Consider the following 20555-nt stretch of genomic DNA (forward strand, 5'->3'; position numbering starts at 1 on the left):
TCTAGGGGAGGCACTGGTGCTGCACAGCAAGCAGCTGGGAGGCTGACCCTGGCCTCCCATTCCACCAAGCTTCACACCTCATGGATTGGATGGTCCATGCTTTCATTATGCTTTCTTAGGTCAGCCAGATCCAGCAGGAACAGAACTGTGTCGTGACTCCTTCACAGAAGAGAAAAGGGAAAATACCCCTAACTCTTCTTCTCCTACTTATTTTGAGTGAGTATCTAATTTCTCTGCAGAAGGAGCTCTGCTGTTTCATGCCTTCAGCTCCTTCTGCACAGGAAGCACTGCCCGTGCTCTCACTTCTCATGGTCTGATTGCAAACTCACTGTTTCATTACTCTGCCCAGGAGAACATCTGCTTCTGCTTTGCAAGCAGTTCTCTGTTCTTCCCTTTACTTACACATTCTTCAAGAGGTCAGATATACAGATGTTTTTATTTTTTTTCACACTCCTGCCCTATCATTCTGCCAAAAAGGGGCTGCATGTATTAATCTTAACACTCTTATTATTATTTTTACTTTCTTAACCAAAAATGGGAGGCAGACCCTATGATCCCTATACCAGTATAGTAGCTCACTCAGCAAGGCATTTTTTCAAGGCATTGGAGAGGGGTTTGAATCCTTGCTCCATTGGATTGCTACTGAGAATTCATTCAAGGGACACTTCCTCCTGCTCCCATTGATTCATACTGTATAAGTAATTAAATGTTCACTGGCCCAGAAAGATATACTTTGCCCTGGGCAGTAAACCCCTCAAAGCAGGAGGTTTTTCCTCTCCAGGTGAAGTGTAGCTCTCAGCATCAGAAAGCTTCACTATCCACCTCATCTCATCTCTATCCATGATTCTGTGGCAGGGCTTGTATCTGCGCTCTCTCTGCCCTTTTTCTCTAGAAACTCATCCCAGGAGCCAGGGAGCCTTGATTGAAGCAGCTCATGCAGCGTCAGATCTGCTGCTATTTTTGATTTCAGCAGAGGCACTTTTTCAGCAAGTAACTGTTTCAGTAGAAGGCTGCTAAGCAGTTAGAGACGTGCTAGCCAGGACACTGATGAGCTCTGACAGGCACTGTTTCAAAAAGAGTGATGGCAGGTTTTAAAGGTGGAAATCTGGATGGCTAGTTCTTGCATTGTTACTGCTATTTATAGCCCTAAACCAGAAAGGCCTTTAAACACAGCAATGGCCTGTGATTGGGTAGGATTATTTACTGGTGCTAAATTCAGAATATCTTCAAACATTTTAGTAGGTCAAGGCTGCAGGGAACAAGTCTTATCTACAGGTCTTCAAATGTGAATATTGTAAGATACAGAGATATCTGTCCTCCTAATCATCCATGGATGTTATACTGCATTGTATAACGAGTTATAATCTGAATACACCTACAGCAATTCAGCAGGGATATTAAGCATTTGCTCAATTTTAAACTTTTGGATAACATTTGCTAACAGGTGATGTTAAGCATATGCCTAATTTACAACAGTTGGGTTACATTTGCTAAGAGCAATTGCTCTTTCTTTATTTTTGTGATTTATTTTTTTATAGCTACTAGAGGTACTAGGAGACAATTTTAAAATGTGCTTAAATTCAGCCTCATCTTGTAGAGCACTTCAGCATGGGCTAAATATATGCCAAACAGTTTTTCCAGGTAGGGTATTTTCCAAAATTGACTAGTTTCTCTAAACAAGCAAAATGCCACCCCACGTCACAGAGACTGGTGAACTCCTGTTGACTTTTTAGTGGTCTGATGCTGTCTGTGTTTCACTGTCCCTGGAATTTTAAGAAGGCCTCAAAACAATTATATCCAGCCTATGGAGTTCTGCTCTCCTATTTTCAGATAAAGAAAAAGAGTCTGTAAAATTACAATTTAAGGTTTGTTTGGGAAAAAAAGTGATCAGAACACTTCTATCATTTTATGTGTAAAAAACTATGTATGTATTTTGTATGTTTTGCCTATAAAATAAATACAAATAGATATGGGACCTTTTCAAGGAACTATTTATCAAACATGAAAATAATTGTAAGTCAATCAGTCACAGAAAAATTATAAATGGGGAACTGAGATTAAAACCATACATTTATTTATAAATAAGTGTAGCTTAAAAACAGCAATCTATAATCAGAACCAATGTTTACACTGATTAAAAATCAGCTTTACCAAAGTAAAGTGCAAGACATTAAAAAAAAATAAAGCAAAATTAAAAGAAACATGGAAACTTGATAAACATTTATATAAAGAGGAAGTCAGATGAAGTAAAAGACTAATGAAGTAAAGAAAAGAATACAACAGATAACCTAATGCACATATCAGCAGATCCTTGAGAGACAAATTAACTCATAAGATTGTGAACTGAAGCAGACAGCAATGTTGGAACATTTCAGCTGGTCAGTGTACATAACTTTTTAAATTATTCATAACAATTAAACTATTAATTGCAAAAATATTAAAGGATCATAGAAAGCTGAAGCTATTACAAAGTCATTAATAAATCAGTAACTCAAGATAACTTGTATCTGAACATTTCAAAAAAGATTGTGGGTTACACAGCTTGCATGAAATACTCTCTAGGGCCCTAGAAAACTGGGAGACATCTATTTCAGAACAAATATTTCTAAGGAGAAACCAATTAAAGAAGTCTAGGACTCATCCTGATCTTGATGTCAGAAAAATAATGTTGATATAGGTCTAAATTAGCAAAAAATCAGAGGGCTGGCTCAGAGAAACCTCAAGAAAAAAACAGTACACATACTTTCCCCCTCTTTTATTTGGTACTTTGACAATGGTATCTGAACTCCTCTGTCCCCTCCCGGTCTTCACAGTGCAGGAATGAAACTGGTGTGGGGTGTTCAGGCCCTGAGCCTCTGGGATGGTGTGGGGCTGGGGAAGGAATTGCTGCTGGCCAAGTGGGTGGTGAGACCCTGGAGCCAGGTTGCCCAGAGAGGCTGTGGATGCTCCATCCCTGGCAGTGTCAAGGTCAGGCTGGACAAGATTCTGAGCAACCTAGTCTAGTGGAAGGTGTCCCTCTTCATGACAGATGGTTTGGACTACCTGAATCTCTAAGATCTCTTCAACCCAAATTATTTTATGAGTCTATGAGTGCTCTTAGTAGAAATGTGCACTTAAAAAAGACACTTAATTTCATTCTAGATTGTATTATATGATATAAAAAGACACTTAATTTGGTTCTATATTATGAGCTAGATAGCTCATTAATGCATTAAATAGTTAAAATACTCTACTTAATATGCTAAAAATATAATTCCACTTGTGTGTGTACCAGCTGAATATACTTCAACCTGTGCCATTTTATGATTCGAGCAATGTCGTGAAAGAAATGTAATACTATTGTAAACACAATTTGCAATTTACATTTTAGAAGGGAAAGAGGGATGGGCTGTAGATACACGGTGCTCTGGAGGTCTCTGTGGCATTGGCAATGGAGAAGCAGTGCGCACTGCAGAAATGCCAACTCTAAGATTATGCTCTGGGCTCAAACACAAACTAGGCTTATGGACAGGAAAGCAAACACTAGGAAAAAAGAGCTAAAATGTGTGGTAGATAATCAGGTACAACACGAGAGACATGTGACTGCTTGAGTAAAGGCTAAAGGCCTGGGGCTACAGCAAAATGCCTCCTCCCTGGGGAGTGAGGCCTCCCTGTCCTCACCCAGCACATGGTAACCACTGTGGTATGCTGTGTGGAGAGGAAGACCCCCTCTACAGCCACTTGCAAGGGCTTGAAACAGTCAGAGGAAGAGGTGCCACACTGCCTTCTGCTATCACTAGGCAGGCTGCCTGAGAACTTGTTTGGAACACATGCATCTCTTTTTGGAGTGCTGGGGTAGCCCATACAGACTAAGTGATGCTAAAGCAGTGAAGCTGGTGCAGAAGGAAAGCCCACATGGCTCCAAATCAACAACTTGAAGCCATAGGGTTTCTTGGCTTAGCAGATGTGTCTGTCTGAGCATGCCCAATTCCTGCTGTGGATGGGACAGCTCAGAGCATGTCTCCATTAGAGCATTCCTACACTGGGAAAAAAACAGGGATCCATGTCTTGGAAAGACCCTGGAAGAAGCTAAAGTAAAAGCTGAAGAAAAATTGATTACGTAGTAGTTCTGTAGCCCAGACTTTATACCAGGGTCAATTCATACAGTTACATGGTTGGCGATCACTGCATGCATGGACTGCTGTTTGTACAATGCTCTTTGGAAGTAATTATGTATTTGTGAACAGATGTCTGCTATCACAGGTCTGAACAAGTTCAACCACCTAAGAGTTTGAAACTCCCATGCATTGTGTCAGAAATAGTGCTGTGCCTGATGTGCATTTGGTACATCTTGTCCCCCTGCTTCTCAAACCTACATCCATACCCTTTCTCTTTATGGGTTGAAAAAGTGAAGTGGTGTGTTCACTGGCAGTCCTCAAGCTGTGTCCACTGGATTCTGCTGATAATTCAGCTCTGCACACGCAAACGGGACATGGCCATCAGGCCCTTGGCGATACGCCTCCGAGGTCCTCTGGCTATGCCGATGGTACCCCGGCATCCTAAACCATGCTGGGCACCAGAACTGAAGGGCAGGCTTTGTTTTAGGGTTTTGCCTCATGAATAGTAATTTGTTCTGTGGCGAAGAACAAGGGGCTGGCATGCGACAGCACGGTGTCTCCAGTCAGTCTGAAGACTCCCAAACCTCCAGCCATGATAAGGAAATATTTATATTTCACATGAAGAGCACACCAACATTTTCTTTCTTGGCTCTTTTTCATGCTCAGGAGTGCTCTGCATCCACTGATTCTTTCCAGGGGGAGGGCAATAGGAACTGACATGAAGTCAGTCGGATGTCCTTTCATGTCAAGCATCCTGCCTCTCAGAGAGGCTAGGGGTAAGTACTGCAAAGCAGGAAGCAAGAAACTTTGCAAATGTAAAAAACCTTGCAAATATAAAGCACATTCACCACCCCTTATACTGGTATTCTTAGCTGATGATTTGTGCCAAGCTCAGTAGTTTGCCTCTCTTCTTCAGGTATTTGTTCCCAGATAAGTAAGAAATACTAAATTCCTGCTAGCTCTGGAGTGCAATAACACTGTGTGTTTCACAGGATAACACTAAGGAAAAGGACAATTTCCTATGTTTAAAATTGGTTACCCTTCCATTTCTTAGGTTTGACTTCCCTTGTAAAAGGTGTCAACTGGCAGATATTTACATATATTTACAGATTCTTCCCTTTAAATTAACTCTCTGTAGTCTTTCAGACATGTCTCACATGACTTAAACTCCCACTTCTCTTTGAATATTTATTTTCATTTCAATAGTGTCCCTTCTTGCTAACCAATATTTCTTATGAATTACATAATAATTTAAATGCTATTTTAATGTCTCCATTATTGTATTATATATATTGTCTTCATGATCGTACTACCTACCATATAACCAAAATTTGAGGCAATAGACTATCCAAGATCAAGTACTCCCCCTTGCTAAAATTTATTAAAATAATTTGTGGATTCCAAATATCTGTTTCAAAATAGTAGTTAATAAATAAAATAATTTTTAGTAAAATTTCCATGTGCAGACATGGAAGTGTCATCACAGGAAATATTTCAGTAAATTTTCCCAGTGTGTACAGCAACATAAAAACATGCTTTATTTTTCCCCCCATTCCTAAAATTTATCACTTGAGCTCATCTTAACCAAAGCCTTGGTTCACTGAATGAAGAATAGGACATTTCTCTATGGATTCACAAGGCAGTTTCTGTGGAGGGAGACAACACCCTTCCTTCAAGTGGTACTATTAAAGCTCATTAAACTTTGAGGAGTACAATGGTACTTATTATGAAGAAGCATAGAATCATGGAATGGGTTTGGGTTGGAAGGGACCTTTAAGATCATGTAGTACCATCCCCCTGCCATGGGCAGGGACACTTTCACTAGACCAGGTTTCTCCAGAAGCTAAAGAAAATGTTTGAGTTCCTCCTCCTTGGACTTTTCAGACAAGGTGTTCTGGGCTATTTTTAGTAATGAGCTACTTAGCTACCTCTGCAGCATGGTCAGAAATGACATGGTCTGAATTAAACGTGTTGTGTCCCAGTACTCCATTGGGAGTATACCAGTGTACCTTTCACAAAGGGTGCGAAAGGATGAAGGATAAGACTTTCTATGTGTTTTTAATGTGACATATGAGAAATGACCTGTTAGAATGGGAAGCTTTCCCATACTCCACTACTGGACTCAAAGCTTATCAAATAGTTTTGGTTATCAAATAATGGGGCGAGTTGCCTTCTCTTTGTTTTCAGTAATGTTATTGGCACAACAATGCGCACCAGAGATGCCAAAGATAAAAAGGTCTGCTAAATACCTCAGTACAGAGGGCACTTCACAGTAGCAACAGGATTTCACACAACAGATCCATCTCCTATACATGCTGCTCCTAAGAATTTCAAAGTCACTAATTAGAGTGACCTGTATTAGGACTTTCTGCCTTGATGACCGCACTGATGAACGGAGAGGAATAGAAGTAAAGCAGGTCAAACGGAAATGGAAATTTTCAGTTTTCCTGAAAAAATATAGCAGCAAAAAATACTTTGTTTCTTTTTATCTGATATGTTTCATTTTGCTTCAAGATGTATATTTATTTAGTGATTTTTTCTTTAGTGCTTAAATCTATTTTAAAAGCCTTTACTAAATAAAAACATGGAGATGTAAAGCTTCTACAATTTCAAAAATTAGCACTTGACTTTTTCAGAATGAACTATGGCAATTCAAAGTCTTTGGAACCCTTTAGCTTCTTGTATAATTGCCTTCTGTTTTCTAAACAAAGGTGATTGCTGAACCCAGTCAAAATTTGCACATTGTTTCTTCCTGCTACTAACACTTCCAGTGAACTTGCTGTTAACAGGAACCATTTCACTCTCTCATTCTCCAACATTTGAAGCAATTTTTGAAGGCTTTCATCTTTCACCCAATTACACGCTTGTATATTCTTTCCCTCCAAGCCTCCTAAGTTCCTGAATTCTTTCTTACGTAGCCTGCAAAATATTCATTTCCTTTTGAGAACATGGAAGTCTTAATCACTGTGGGTTGCGCAACAAAGACCTCCAGGAAAAGCCTTATTTCACCAGAAGGACCCACAGCTCTTAGGCAACGCTGTCAGATCTCCATGCTTGGCAAAGCTCCCGGCATGCCCCCCCAGAGTGCACCCCAGGGAGCTGTGCCGCACGGAGCCACCGGCACCTCGGCTGACCTGCGCTCGCACTGGTGCCTCTGAGCAAAGCAGAGGGAGCAGCTCTGGCCAAGGCAGGGAAATGAGGCTCAGCAGCACACAGAGCAGAGGACTTGGTGACTGGCAAACCGGGATGACCCGAAATTGTGTTGGTGAAATCTCCAGGAAAATGGATAAAAAAAGATCACCCCCCATGAGCCCTCTTAACTACATTTCATTTTAGCACATATGTGACACATCAAAAAAGTCTACAACCAGCTGACAAAGGGGGACCATTTCCAGAGTAGCTCCAATTGTATGTCTGATGACTGTATTCTTCAAGAGTCACCTCAGAGGAGAAGCTGTATTGCTGTCTATATATCTGGGAGTAGTCATTTGAGGGTATATAAGTCCTCAGGGAGAAAGGTACTCTGTATGAAAAAATTATTCCAGAAATGCCAGAGCACTTCACGGCCTAATTAATCTAAAATTTTTGGGCCCTTTGAATACCTAAATAGTGACTTGTGAATACTCTTAATGACTCCACATGCAGCCACTGGCCCCAGAACCTCAGCTCTGGGGAGGGTGTGGTTCATCCCCTGAAACACATGGCTGTGGCCCTGGTGTGGAAGGTCCCCAGCAACAATCTGATTCTGTGGAGGACCAGGTACCTACTAGAGATGCCAACCACAAGATGAGAGAGATTTCTGTCTTTCAGATTCAGACCCTTGTAGCACACATCTTCCTGAACCTCTGAAAGGCAAATATATGAGCTAATGTCAGCAACACACACTGCAGTCCAGGCAGCATTGTGTTTATGAAAGATATTTGTTTAAGAACTGCTGACAACTTTTTTTCTCTAACAACTTCACTGCTTGGTTTGGCAGCCAACCCACCTTTCAGTTCTGGCCTCAGACTCCACAGCCTTTGGCACCCCAGCAGCTAAGCGCAGGGAGCAGGGGCAGGCTCCCCTGTGCAGTGCCCACCTGTGCCATGGCAGCCCCCCAGCCCCGCTGCCAGCACGGGCTCGCTCCCAGGCCTTATATGGAGATAGCACCCAACGACCTTGCGCAACTCGCTTTTTCTGGAAACAAGGAATAAATGGTGCTGGCACAGAGAAGTGGCTGCTGGAGCTCGAGCCTAACGCACAGGCACGCACCCAGGAGCACATTTTGTCTCTGCACCCATTGGTGCAGCATTGTGCTGTGGGAGAGCACTGGCCTCTGCTCTGTCCCCAGAGCTGCAGGTGCAGACATCTGACTGTGCTCACGGCTCACTGATCTTCCCCCTGCATTTTCAGCCCCATTCTGTCTTGCTAAAGGCCTGGCAGGAGTGCTGTGAATTTCTCAGGTGTGTCACTCATGCTTGTTCCCTCTCCTGCATCTAGAGCCTCTCTCCACTTCTGCCTCTTCTGCTTTAAATCTTTTCCCTCCTCAACCATCCTCAAACACCTTTCCTTTGTGTCTGCCTTTTAAACTGATTTCCTAGCCAGGATCTTAAAACACACACATGTAAGATTTGCACCATGTGTGTTGTTGTTGTTGCACCCCAACTCAAATGGCTGAGAGCAAAGCTCACAGGAGCATATTTCTATACATCTGCCCAAAATGAAGTTATTCATTAATCCAAGCTGTTGTTGAAGGTCTGGCAAATTTTCTTTGTCATAACTACGTTTCAGACCAGTGAGAAACATAGCAGCACTGAAAGCCATTACTCTGAATAACTCCCAGTCCCTCAGATTGGATCTTTGAGCAGTTTGCTCTTCAAGTAGTCAAGGAGAAGCTAATCCCTGCAGGATTCACAGGGTTCGTGGGTCTTCCCTGCCATGAGGTGAAGGGCAGAGACTTCCAAATGGGTCCTTGACCTCAGATAAATAAATCAAAACCCTTTCTAGACAGGATCCTATTTCACACTTCTCTTTCATGGGTTTAAGAAACAGAGATTCATTCTGGAGGCTTGCAATATCTTTGAGAGGAACTCTTGCTCTGTCATGTGGGTAATGAGCATGGCCCATTTCAGCATATGCTTGTGATTCTAATCTGCCTGTGAATGGAGAAAATACCCCAAAATTTCAAAACAATATTTACAGATCAAATTGTCTCCAAGCAGCAGTGGTAGCCTTAGATAAACCGGGGAGGGAATTAAGGGACAGTTCATCTGTCATAAGTGGTGTTTTCTGTGCACTTGCATCTGCAATGCAAAAGCAAAAATGTGAATCTCCAGTTTCTATCTGAAATCTGATCATTTATTTGTTCCACTTATATTTGAGAGCAATGAAAGAGGATAAGAAATGAAATTATACCTCTCCACACTACTACAGGGTACTTCCAGGCAAATGCCCTAACCCTCAGTCTGGAGTGAAGCCAGAGGCATCCCAGCATCTGCATTGTTCAGGACGGGGAATGTGTACTAATAGACTAAGCAGAGCCAGACACAGATCTGAGCAGCAGCTTGCATAATGCTTATCCATTGGCAGAACCCTGGCAAAGTGTTGGCCCCTGGGAGCCCAGACTGCAGCAGGTGAGGTGGAGGAGCAGCTCAGAGTTCGCTCACAGCAGGACACTTTCCCAGGGAACAGTGTGAGGAAAGCACGGTGAAGCCCTGAGTGCATGCAGGACTGATGTGCCATGCTAGCTGCCTTGAGGGCTAGAGAAACCATTTTCTTCACTAGAATAGATGTAGCCTTTCATGTTGTCTTAGGTGTGTCCCGGTATGCATGAAAAATAATGCTCTCCAGGGGATTTAAGCAGAGGGGCCCTTAATGTCTGCATCCTAAAGCGCCATGGGCAAGGAGATGGGTACCTAGATAGTGACACCAGCCAAGAGAGAGGTGCTATTGGGCATGCAAGAAAGCACAGCTACTGTTGCCTAAGGATATTTTTGCCAGAAACTGTAAGTGCTTTTGGTATTTCAAGTGCCTCAACAGGTTAGACAGGTTTTTTTTTTTTACCCTGTTTTCTTGCAAAATAGTCCCCTGAAACCAGTGTGTGCAGCACTGGTGCTCCTCAGCACTATTTTAAGTCTAGTTTGAGATCTTTGTTTAATGGATTGATCAATTCACTTAGACGTAGTTAAAACTTCTGCTTGCAGCATGTTTCCCATGCAGTGTTGGCCTGGCATGTGGGCAGTTTGTCTCATGTGGTGGCATTATCCTGGTTCCTGTTTGGTTTTGCAAGTGTGAGGGAATCAGCAGAGAGGTTGTGCATGCTGCAGAAACAGGCAGTAAGTGGGATTTCCCAAAATGTTCCTAGCAAGTTTTGCAGCAGCTGTGGGTCCCTGGGCCTGGTCCATCCCCTCTCTGCACCAATGTGACTCTTTATAGGACAGAACCTACCCGGCAGATTCATAAAGCAATTGCTGCTGTTATGGTTTACACCATTCTGTTCTGTTGCTATGACTGGATTGTCTCATCACTTTTCACAGGGGGTGATCTAAATAAATCTCAGAAAATTTGTGAGCCATTATAATGACTTACTGTCTTACCTACAAGCAGACTTCTTCACAACAGCTGACTCTTGACTTACATGATTATTATGATTCCTGGAGCCTATTGAAAATTTCTCCAGGAATATGTTTGAGCATTGTCAACATCTCTGCCTAACTTTATGATGTGTAGTTGTTTTAAATATGCTATTATATGCCATGAACTATTTGGTTTAAGTAATTTTTCCCCACAGTCTTCTTCAAGAAACTTGAAACTAATAGTCATGTTTCAGTCAGGAGGAATGTTTAAAAGCTCATTGAGTGAAACTCAGAGGAACCCTCATTATCCTAAGCAGAAATCAGCAGAAAAAGGGAGTTCTGTCTTACAGAGAGAAACAGAAATGGAGAAAAGCCTGCACTTATGCTAACAGAAGTTCTTCAATTTCCTGAGGGGGGATGGGGGTCCCCCAATCTACTAGATTAGAGATAACACAGTTTTTAGTTTAAACTTTTCTAACTTCACTTTTCAAAAAACAGCATGCATATGAATTTAAAGCATTCTCTACCTTCATTTTGAGCCCACACTGGTAAAAACCAAACAGGAGAACTTTGTTGATAATGGCACTGTGTGTTAATGCAGAGAACACAGACATTCTCTATATTCAGGCTGTAGCAAATTAGTCATGGGGAAAAGGAGGAGATACACTGGATTATCCAGGGAAAGCCAAAATAATTGAAATTTGTATTTGTAAACAACTCATAAATTAAATATTTTAATAATTCAACTATTTCAGCCTTGAGTCTGTCATGGACAGCATCTCTCACATATGCAAAACTGGTTTGTGGAAAATGCTTTGATATAATCTGACACCATGTCAGAGCATATCAGAGGTTTAAAGAAAACTCTGTTTTCAGAGAAGCAAATTATTGGGTTCCTACTCCAGACACGTGTCTATCCCACTCATATCAGAGAAGTATTGTAAGGTGAGGGTTGCCACTGAGCTGTATATACAACATAGCATTCCCAGAGATCCAAATCCAAATGAGATTGCACGGTGTGGGCCAAATTATTCACTGAATACATTTCATATACCTCTGCCTTACTGACCTCACACTGAAAAAGTCCATGCAGAGTTTAAACCTGTTCAATGTCCTTAAACATAGATAATGTTAATTATTTATTGTCTTGTGGGATAGAGGGAACTGCAGTGAGTTAATGCAAAGCAAGATATGCATTTCAGGAAGGACATGTACAAGCAATCAGGACTCTGATGGATGATCTGTGGAGATGTGTTGTCTGATTTCAGCCTTTCATTTAGATATTGGATAATATATCAGGTGCAATATAAATGTTATTCCTTCAGAAAAAGGAGTGTAAGGAGTGTTACAACAGTCAAGATAAATGATTTTGTTTTATGTAGCAGGTATGGGGAGATGAGTAATCCTCTCTAAACAAACCAGAACAATAATATAGTAGGTAAAAGATGATGAGCAGAAACGGTTGAATGAAATCTTATTTAGTTGCATAATATTATAGAAATGACAGTTATATATTATTTATTAAAGGAAGCAGAATCCTGCACCCCACAGATCTCTGAGAGTTGTTGGTAATAAGTACAATGTTCTCTCCATGGTGATGCTCTGCTTTATTATTAATGAGCAGTCTCATGAATTAACCACCTCTGTAAGTGCACGCAGCACACTGCCTTTAGGAAGCTACTTTGTTATTCACAGAATCCAAGAACACTGAGGCTGGAAGGAGGCTGGAAAGAGCCTGGGAGATCACCTCCTCTCTCTGCCTGCTACAGACCTTTCAACATTGTAAAGCTTTCAAGCATCTTCAGCAATGGTGGAAAGATTAGCTTAAATGGCTGGGCTACGCCATATGTGATTGACTGCAAAGTGGTTTTATCTTCCTCTAGCTTGATTAGACAGCTATAACAACTAAAACATCTGAAAAGGAGAGCAGGTTTCCAGGAAGCTCAAGTAGCAAACCCAAAAACACATTACACTTGTCATATACTGTGTCCAGGGCATATTGGGCTGCCAGCTCTTTTGGATGCCTCGAGGGAAATGCACCGGTGCTTGTGGCAGCAGAAGGGCTGGAGGAGAAAACCTATTGAAGAGAAGGGTTTTGGAGCAGTCTAATGGTTAGTTTTGCTTAGGGCAAAATGTTTGAACTTACTGACTGGCGCTCCCCTGGTCAGCTGTCCCCCTCGCATGTGGGATGTACTTGTACCAAAGGCAAATTTTGCACATCCACAACTAGCAAACCACTTGAAACACTATTTTGCTGTTCCCCTGATCCTTCTCAGGTCTTTGATCTACAGCAGCATCTGAGGTAAAGCTCTTGCAGAGCAGAGGAGGTCCTTGAGAGCAGCCTTTGCGATGATGTGTGGTGCGGGGAGGCTCAGGCTCCAGCTCACATGAATTTCGGCAGTTCTACATGACAGGGGTGAAAAGCACCAGCTCCTCTGTCCCAGAGCTGTCCTTACAAAGCAATCTCTAGCATGTCCTCTGCAGGGTGCTCTCTTTTTCTGCATTCACAGACCCGGCTACAGGTTACCTTGTGGCTAAGAGCCTGTAGAAAACTGGTTCCATAGGCTGGGATTGATTGCTCCAGGCCTTGGTTTGGCAACTGCCTGCTAAAGAATAAGCTGATTTGAAAAGACATTATTGACTCAGCTGCAACATTCAGAAGGTCTTCAGCAGAGGCAGGGCGGCATTTAGTCTTAGTGTGGTATCCAAAAACAGCTTGCTCCATTGTTTTCTCTAGGTGTGCCTTTCTTCTTTGTTACCAGGGAAGGGTTGGGGTAGATGAATATACACTTGTCTAGCACTAGCTGCTCAGCATGGAAATGTGATGATTTCACTCTGGATGTTATAAGCTGCTCTGTACCTACCACATTAAGGTTGCAATGTCAGCACTGCCATCAGACTGTATATTTTTGGAAAAGACCCTGATTGTCCAGTACCTCACCAGCTGCTAAATCAGCACAAAACAGGAGTCATATTCTGCCATTTAGATGTTTTATGCAATGTCTAAAGGAGAAAGACAAGCAGATGATTTTAGATGTATTTTAGGGCAGCTGCATGCAGGACAAAACAACAGTAGCACTACACGGGGGAAAGGACTGTACTAACAGCCTCTGCCTCTGCTGCCTCCAGCTCCAACACTGCCATGCTGTATCACCATGGCTCTGTAAAGCCAAGTGCACCCAGTGAGAGCAATAAGGCACCCACAGTTTATGGAAATGAAGCAGAACTGGGAAATTTATATTAGACTCCTATTTTTGACAATGCCACGCATCACCTGGTGCTGCTGAAGATTGCAGGGGTTTCACACTCTTTGCACTCACACAGAGCCAGATAAGCAGGAGTCCTGCTGAAGGTGGGCCCAAAGTGGAAGGAGTTTTGCTCCCTGCTCAGATCTGACATCCAGCCTTGAGGCAAATGGGGCACCTGACAACCCCCTATCAGCCCCACTGGGATACAGAATGAGAGGAACCTTTGTCCCTTCAGGAATGTAAGCTTCTTGCTGCAGCAACCCCTGTAGAAATGGGTGATGCTGTTATGGAAAGACTGTTTTGGGATGAATACTGTCATAGCTCCCAAATGGAATGTTCGCAAGATAGATAGACCAGGCTGAGCTCATGAGGAAAATGTGTGAGCAGGGGAGGGGCTGCTGCTGTGAGAGAAAGGGGTGGGCTACAAGGTTTTGCTGTCAGGGAACAGAGATGGAAGCCCAGTCACCTAAATGCTCGAGGAACGATTAATAAAGGTTAAAGACTTTGGTAGCTCTAAATGGGAGCCAGCCAAAATCCATGGCCATGTTACATTTAAAATTTATTTTAAAAGTCAAATTAATGAAAATTAGCTTAAACATTCAGTGGCTGTGGAAGCATCATCCACTTATGGTAGGAGAGATTTGTGATTAAGTGTATAAACAGTAACAGATTACATTAACTCTGTTTACTTCTGTGTTTCTTTGAAATTAAAATATGATGAAAGTAGAATGAAAATAGTCCTTATTTTTGACATGGCAACAAGCTTCAATTGAAAGAACTTCCATTCTGATGAGTAAATTAGGACATATGAAGTGCAAAATGTTTAATCCATAATCAGCCAAAAAGTTGGATTCAGGGAAGTGCTATCAACAAGTTGGAATTCTGTTGAAGGCTCCAGTGATCTGTGCCTGAATACTCTCTATATACAGTATTTTCAACCATAATTTTGATAAGGGAATAAGGGGTGCACCTACAAAATTGGCTGAAAAGTAGGACAGGATAAAAAATAATAAAAAAAAAAAGGAAGACCTTTCTAGACTGAAAATGGGACTAAAATTGAGCAAATGGGATTGAATAAAGACAGCTGTGATATATTATGAAGTAGAGATCAGTGTGCTGATGCAAAGTGAGTAGGCAGTGGTCATGCCGTAGGACACCAGGCTTGTGGTGGAGGCAAGAACAAAAGGCTGTGACAAAAATGGCAACAGTTATACTGTTAAATACTATCAGGGCTACCATGTGAAAATCGTGGGAGGCAATTCTTCTGTATTTGCTCGGGTAAGACTTTTCAGCTAAAGGGAATTCTCTACACTTGGACTCAGCACTTAAAGTTATAAACAAATACAGGAAAGTCCAAAGAAGTTCAGAGAGCAAAAAGAGAAAATGCAGCTTGTGAGGAGCTGGATTTTTTCTGACTCAAAATGAGAGTACTGGAAAGGGACGCACTAGCTGTAACTGGAACAAAATCCAAGAATAAACTGCTTGCCAAATTCAGCATGGGTGGGATAAGGTGTAATTAAGTTAAAGTTTTGCATGGTTAGATAGAAGGAAAAGTTTTCTAACTCCAGAAGTAGTAGCTACAGTTGCTTAAGATCATTATGGCAACCATGTCTTCCCTATGTCTATGTCCCTGTCAATGTATAAATGCTGTTTGGGATGCTGTGGTTATGCTTGATATGCCTTTATGTCCCTACAATTATATGGGAATGTAGAGCTTTCTAGCTCTACTTTTCTAACTGTTACTGTGCAAAACCTCCTCTGCAATTGTGATCTAAATCCTACTACATCTTTTAAATAGGAAGTTCCCTTCCTGCATATTTTGCAACCATTTAAAATAAAATTTTGGTACTAACAATGATCATTTTTAGGATAAACATAACATCTTTTACTTATTGCTCTTAGTACTTCTCAAAAAATTGAAGTTATTATGGTCCTTATTCATAAAGCAGAGGCACAGGAAGGTTATGGGATTGCTGAGTGTTTGTAAAGTACTCTGGTAGCAAAACCAGGCACATAACCAGGGAGACAAGTCTCCCAAGCCTTTCCCTGTCTGCCAGACCACATTATTTATGCAATAAATTATGCTGGTAAGGATGGAGTACCTAATTCACAGCTCAGACACAGATTGGTTTTTCTAGTAGCATGGAGAAACCTTAATTTTCTAAATGCAGAGGAAGTCCTAGTTGGTGACAGGCCAAGGTAAAATCCATTCCAAATATCTCTCACAGAATGCAGGTTAATACAACCTGAGAATTCAGGCCATGATTTGTTAAAGTATAATTACCTCCTTTTTTCTCTGATGAAAAAACATGTTGTTCTGCTTGTGAAACTGTCTATGATTTGATTTGGATAAGTAAGACTACTTGATGTCAACAGAAACTAATATTGTCTAATTAATTAATGTACCTCATGATGCAATATGTAATATAATATGTTTTCTCACAGTATTGTGCTTTCACAGAGCTGCCATTCACTGTAAAGGTTACTATCTTCCTTTTTATTCTAGTACAAAAGTTAACTGTGAAAGTGGAAATCTTTCTGGGAAATTTCTTGGATACACAAAGAACATACAGGCCTGTTTTTCAATTTTCAGTGCATTCTGAGATTCATATAAAGGGTTTTTTGTCAGCTTCCCATAGCTAGATGTGCAGAACCAGGTCCTCCAGGGTTGTGGTTTATTTTAGTTTATTTTGCAACTTTCTCACAACTTTTATAATTGCAGATGTACATTTAGATAAAGTGTGAGTTGTTTTGCAAGTGTCTGTTACAATTTGCAGATTCCTGTGTTTCTCAGTTTGCCGTTTTAAAAAAATCCTGCCTGTTTAAGAACAAAACCAGTGAATGCTGCAAAAGTGCTGCTTTTCCAATGTTCTTGCTTTCTGTTTTTTACAGACAGCTGTGTGAAAAGCTATGTCACACTTTACATACGAGTAAGGAGGAAATAGCTTGACCCTGTTGATTAATTATTGTTTTGACATTCAGTGTTTGCTTTGGAAAAACTTCTGAAAATCTTATAAAGAGATGAATGCTTCATCTTGCTTGATATCCTTCACATATCAAAAAACTTTGTTTCAGCCACCTCACCATGGCATTTTCCATTCTTTTTCTATTCTTATTTCTTTCTTTCTGTACCAATTACAAGCAGCCTATGCTTGACAAGACCAAAAAATAGCCATACAATATAGTCCAGACAAAGTAATTGCAGTGACTTCAAAGAAGATTTCTTCAGTCTTCTAGCTACAATTAGATGCCCAATGCTCCAGGAAAAGTCTGTTAGAGAAGATAGTTATCTACTATGCTATTGTGCCCCTCAGTAGTACCTGCCTGCACCCAGAACCCAGCCTTCCCAGAAGTGTCAGAGCTGGCGGTGACAGCTAAACATAAATGCTTTATTTAGGATAAACAGATTCTGGAATGACCACAGAGCTGGGTCACACCTCTTATTGGTGTCAGCTGGCTAACATCAAGACCAGCATAAACTTTTAGCAATATAATAGGGAGGGAAAGAGGAGGAACATCACCATTTATCTTAATTCAACAAATGTCAGAGTGTCTATGGCAGCAGGAAATGGTGACCCACACAGTGATGGCATGTACACATACTGGGGTGTGCAAGGCAAGCATGTGTGTTCGATGCTCAGGAACATGCCCACAGGAGACAAGCTTTGGCACTCGGCTTAGATACGTCTAAGATAGAAGAAATGCATCGGTGTTCTGTTTAACTTGGTCAAATAATATCCATCATTTGTCATTCAAGTTGTTAGAATATTAATTTTTCACATTATAGATCCAAATTAGTCAAACCACGTTTGTTCAATAATTTAAATCCCGTGGTGTTTCAGGAAATAGTTGGTTAAATTACTGATTATTATTTCTACATTATTTACTCAGTCTTAATAAATCACTGAAGTGTTGGTCTGAGTAAGTTTGCTCCCACTGGTATTGCAGCAGCGTCCATACATATGCTTCAGTCGCATGATGCACCTTTCTGATGGTTTTTGGTTCACAACACGACTGCTGGTGTGCACTGATGCCAAGTGCACTGACTGCTTAGACTTCTCTGGTTTGCAAGTAGTGCCTTATGAGCAACCCTGTTGGTTCTGTACTCATTTAGCAAGAAATAAATAAACTTATACAAGTGTGAAATCACCCACATTTTACCGGAGCCTGAACGTGAAGGGACAGCCTCATCGCATGACAATTGAAAGTGTGAAACCGCCTGCGACTGCTAAATCATCTAGCTTTATTTATTTAGGTGAAGTAAAATATCCCTGTGCTTTCAACAGCCTTCTGTCTGCATCTAGCCAGACGCCTTCCTGCTGCAGGACACCCCGCCGCTCCCAGAGCCCTCGCCTCGGGAGGAGCTGGCTCTGCTCAGGGAAAGCCAGGAAGCGGAGGAAGGCGCGGCGCCAGGGCCGGGCTCTGTGTCGTGGGTCAGGATGGCCCCAGGGAGGCTGCTGCTAGGTCAGGGCACAGCGAGGGGACATTCCGTGGCCCAGGCGCTGGGGGACATGGCACACATTATGCCGGCAGATGCGCTCCCGCTGGCCCTGCTGCTGGGTGCTGCGTGGGGGGCTGCTCGCAGGGACGGCACAGGTGAGTGATGCTGAGGACAGGAGAGGTTGTTCTGACAGTCTCACAGGGACTGGTCTCACTCCCTCCTCCGTGGAGGGTCCTGTCGAGCTTGCCCTCGACAGTGTATTCACCATGCGTGCCGCCTCTCAGCAGACAGCTGCGTCTGCTTTTCTGCCGCTGAGCAGCTGCGGGGGGATGTGGTCACAAGTTTCCATCACTGATCTCTAGCAGTTTCTGTAAGCCACTTGGGCAGGAACCTGAACAGGAAATATTCTCTAGAGTGCAAGGTGCATTTGAGTAGCAAAACTGAAGCCATCAATGTCAAGTCTGAAAAACAGATGGCTGATAAAAGTAAAATACAGTTCATTCAGGAAGCACATAAATTGATGCAGGATGTTAGTAACTCAGTGGCTTGGGTGGCTGCACTGCTTCTGACACAGCAAGACCACCCCACTCCTACAGAGCACAACTCAGCTTTCTGTTGGGCTCCTCTCTGCAGAAGGTCACGCTGTTCCTCTTGGCTTCATCTGAAGTCTGCCTCTACCTTGGGAGGCCAAGGATCAGCCAGCACTGGGAAAGGAAGCTCTGAATATTGTAAAGAAAACTGGTTTTGACACAGGGACCTTTATACAGCCATCTGTAAGAATGAGAGTTCTCTGGCCTGATCCTGACCAGATCACTTGTGGGCAACAGCGTAAAAATCAGGGATACTGCCTGGCAAGGGTGGCCCTGGGGTGCCCTGGAGCAGAATGCCCTCTTGGGGCCTCTCTCTGGGGTGCAGGGGATCTCTCAGCTCCTCTGATCTCTCAACCCCGGGGTCAGTAGTTCAGGGTGGGACAGCACTGTGAAATGTTTTTCAAACCCTTGTGTCCTAAAGAATATGGTGCAGCCTTACCAGCAGGCTCACAGCACCAGAAAACTGAGATGCCTTGAAGCTGCTCCTACCACAGAGCACCTATCCATACACTGCAACTCCCTCATCTCTAAGATCTCACACAGAGACTAGCTTTTTTGCTTTTTCGGAACAAAACATTATCAGTTTTTGACAAAGCAGTTCTTAAAGAAGTGGCTTGTTTTTCAGCTGAAGGAAAAAAATTATCTTAAGGGAAATATCACTTCCCAATTTGTTCTGCTAAGCAGCAGAGATGTGCAGAGCGAAGCAGAGATCTGCAGATGAGGAGCTTGGTCAGCAGCTTCTCCCGGCAAAGTCAAAGCACCAGTAGTTCATATGTGGACAGAATGCCAGGAAGCCAGAATTATATTCCCATGTCTGTGTGAAAAATCCTCATATCATATAACAGTACTCATTAAGAAGCATCCACTGGGTATCACAAACTTGACGCTCCTGATGTAATTAGGAGCTGCACAGGTATAAAAATGTCTCATATTTAAAGAATGACTAATTATCTAAATTTCTGCAAGTAACTGCAAGTCCAAATTCCTCAGCAATCTCTGAGCAGTTGCAGCCTGCTTTGAACATGCCCTGCTCAGGATGATGAAATCAAGGAGGCTTACAGCAACTTTGACTGAAAAAAAACCCAACCCCAACCCCAACCCCCAACAAACAAACAGACAAACAGAGAGACAAACAAGCAAAACAAAACAAACGAAACAAAAAACCCAAACCAAACCCAAAATCTAAACCAAAGGAACCCCCGAACATTTCTTGAGAGCAGCAGATGTGAGAAAATACCACAGCTGTTTGGAGTGCTTTTAGACACAAGTCTTTCTGGGGCTGGGAAGGAACCTTTGGGGCTGTTGGGGTTCGCTGCTGACACAGGTCGCCCGAGGAGTGCCCTGAGGCTCGGCTCCCGGGTGAACAGAGCACAGAGACAGGGGCTGGTGTTCTGAGCTTCACCTCTCTGCTGGGTGACAGCTCCAGCCCCTCCGCCTGCTTCTCGGGCTTGTTTGGTTTGGTTTTGCTAAGCACTGCTGCTTTCAGTTCCTCTACAATAACGGAGCTTGTGTACAGAAAGGTCATCCTCAGGTCAAGCCAGGATCCTTTATCTTCTTTTCAAACCTGGTATGCAGACAAGCCTTATCCTGTAGAGATAAAGTGAATTTAGGCATTTTGAAAAAGA

The sequence above is a fragment of the Haemorhous mexicanus genome, chromosome Z, assembly GCF_027477595.1.
Source record: "Haemorhous mexicanus isolate bHaeMex1 chromosome Z, bHaeMex1.pri, whole genome shotgun sequence".
Lineage (NCBI taxonomy): Eukaryota > Metazoa > Chordata > Aves > Passeriformes > Fringillidae > Haemorhous > Haemorhous mexicanus.